This window comes from Homarus americanus, unplaced genomic scaffold, assembly GCF_018991925.1.
Source record: "Homarus americanus isolate GMGI-L3 unplaced genomic scaffold, GMGI_Hamer_2.0 scaffold51728, whole genome shotgun sequence".
NCBI lineage: Eukaryota > Metazoa > Arthropoda > Malacostraca > Decapoda > Nephropidae > Homarus > Homarus americanus.
Genome location: NW_024721061.1, coordinates 6246 through 8797, shown reverse-complemented (window position 1 = coordinate 8797; position 2552 = coordinate 6246). Strand labels below are relative to the sequence as shown.

At 41.2% G+C, this 2552-nt stretch overlaps 1 long non-coding RNA gene across 1 annotated transcript; it reads left to right on the top strand.

Moving 5' to 3' along the window:
* The first annotated feature begins 209 nt into the window (after window positions 1–209).
* On the top strand, window positions 210–2331 carry LOC121861317. The gene is made up of 3 exons (XR_006088008.1): window positions 210–236; window positions 1386–1556; window positions 2005–2331. It is a non-coding gene; the product is annotated as an uncharacterized LOC121861317 (long non-coding RNA).
* Window positions 2332–2552: the final 221 nt, after the last annotated feature.

Below are 2552 nucleotides of genomic sequence, written 5' to 3'. Positions count from 1 at the left end.
AGAAATAAAATAGAGTAACGCCGTGACTCTAAAATAGCAAACAGAAAGCTTATCCACTGGACCGCAGTTCGGCCATTAATTTGACGTTTTTACGATATTTGAACGTATAATCATGTTCGAAGCTTCAAATGCTTCAATGAAGCTTCGTGACGTCACTCTCAACCTTCATTTATAAAGTCTCGTCGAACTCGATTTCCACCCATTCTTCACACTCACTAGCTGCAGCTGACAGGGAGGTAAGACGCCCCACACCCCGCACCTCAAGTCTCCATTATATACGTGTAATTTTTTTCCCGACTGTATACAGTCAATATGGCCCAGAGAAATGGTTATTCTTTTGGTTAGTGTTTATATATACTTAATTATGGCGTAATAAATGCTGATTTAAGTAACAAACTTGCCAGCCGGTTGTTGCAGTTTACTTGGCTTCTAGAGACGTATCCCCATGTTTCAATGGGCCGTAAGGCTTATGATACCTACTTTGCAGCTTAAACAAATACATTAATATGGGTTAGTATTATATTAAGTGTTTCTCTAACGTCTAACCAGTAATTTATTAACGTTTTAAAACTTTTAGGGCAAATATACCGCCTAATGAGCCATAACAACCGAGCCGAAACTATAAACCGGTGGCGAGTAACAAGCGTAAACCGCACCTCAGTATTTGTGTTATAATTAACCAGTGAGTGAGTGCAATGACGAGATTGGGTGAAATTATTGTATTTATTTTTTTAATTTCACATTTTCCCTCTTGCTTCGAAGCCCAGCCCACTTTTGGCGTAGCCGGGTGGTCATAACTCAATAGCTACGCATTTCTTCTAACGTTCATCACCAAAATATAACTCTGTTTTGTGGAATTACGATACAATATTTTTCACTGGATAGTTCTTTGCTTCCTCTTTAACTAGGATTTCTGGGAGTTGAAACCGAATTTATTACGGGTTTTAGCCGGGCGAAGCGAGGCATGCTAGGCGAGGCAGGCAAGAAGCCAGACGGGAAGCGAGGCGAGGCGAGTTGAGGTAGGGAACCGGGCGAGGCAAGGGAGCCGGCGGAGGGCGAGGTTGAGGGGTTTCAGAATATTTGTACAGTGTATATTAAATTTTTAAAAGTGGACAACCATGGATTTTACCATCGGAAAAACACATTGGTCAACAACCAAAAAGCACCAAAAAATACCGGGTTCCTAAAATAAATGTTAAGATGTATATAAAGACACCGTTAAAATGTATTGGTAAATAAGGCAGTAACCATCTAATTAACCTCTGGAAAATGTTAAAATGTTTGGCTCGCCTGAAGATTCATCCCCCAGCTTATTTCAACTGAAGATCAATTTAACCTAAGCCAATCTACGTATTACAATGTGTTGGCGAATCTTTCTTTTTCAGATCAAGGAATGACTGCAGATTCAACTACAGTACAAAACCCTCTGTTATTGGTGTGGTGCAGTATGTGGTCAGTGTGGTGCAGTACGAGGACACAAGTGAAGTGTGGTGCAGTATGTGGGGACAACAGACCACGAGTGAAACTTCTCACAATACACAACGGTGTTCCTTCAGGTCAATTTTAACGTTTTGTGTGAAGGTGTGGGTGTGCATAGCTTGCTATGGTGTCATTTAATGTTTGGTGAGGGGTTGTGGGTGGATGTTGCTTCCTGTGGTGTCGTTTAATGTTTTGTGAGGGTGTAGCTGGGTGTGGCTTGTTGTGGGGTCGTATAACGTTTTGAGAGTGTAGGTGGGTTGGGCTTGTGGTGGGGTCATTTAACGTTTTGCGAGAGGGTGTGGGGTGTTGACACTTAAGGGGGCATGAGGGAGGGAAGGTCTAGTCAGCTGTAATAAACCTTGTGTATAGTGCATGAAGCAGTGTAGTACAGTACAGTACAGTATAGTGTAAACTAATGTGGAGGTAATGATTTAGGTAAACAGTTGGGGACAGTTTAAGTACATGTGATCTAGTTGCAAGTTTAATTTTCATTGTACGTAAATTACAACTTTAAACACGTTGCAGGTAACAGGTGATGTACGTGAAGGCCAATGGAGAAGTGACAGAACCTCGAGCAAGATTTAACTACCAGCATGTTACTTCAGCCTCATCAGTTAAGTTACTTGTACAGTATATCTTAGCTAGTATCTTTATCCAATAAACCACTCGACACTGCTCCTACACTGGGCAGTGGAGGGTGTGTGGGGGGTGGGGGTGCCTTGCTGACTGTTTGAGGCCTAATAGGTCTGTGTGTAGACCTAGTGATCAGTGTGTGGGGCCTGGCGGACACTCTTGGAGGACTGTGTTGGAGGGCTATGGAGGACGATCTGTAGACAGACTGATATTAGAGCAAAATTAATATTAGTTGTAGTGACAATAGAAATATACAGAACTGTATGCCTATTGATTATTAGTGAAAATTAGTAGCAGTAGTAAACATAGTAAGTTAAACAAGTTGTTGTGGGTGGGTTTCAACTAACTTTACTAACCATAACCTAACCTAAGATAAACTATTCCAAGACATAAATTCAGTATTTTTTTGTCACTTACGTTAACTGATCATGAATTCATAA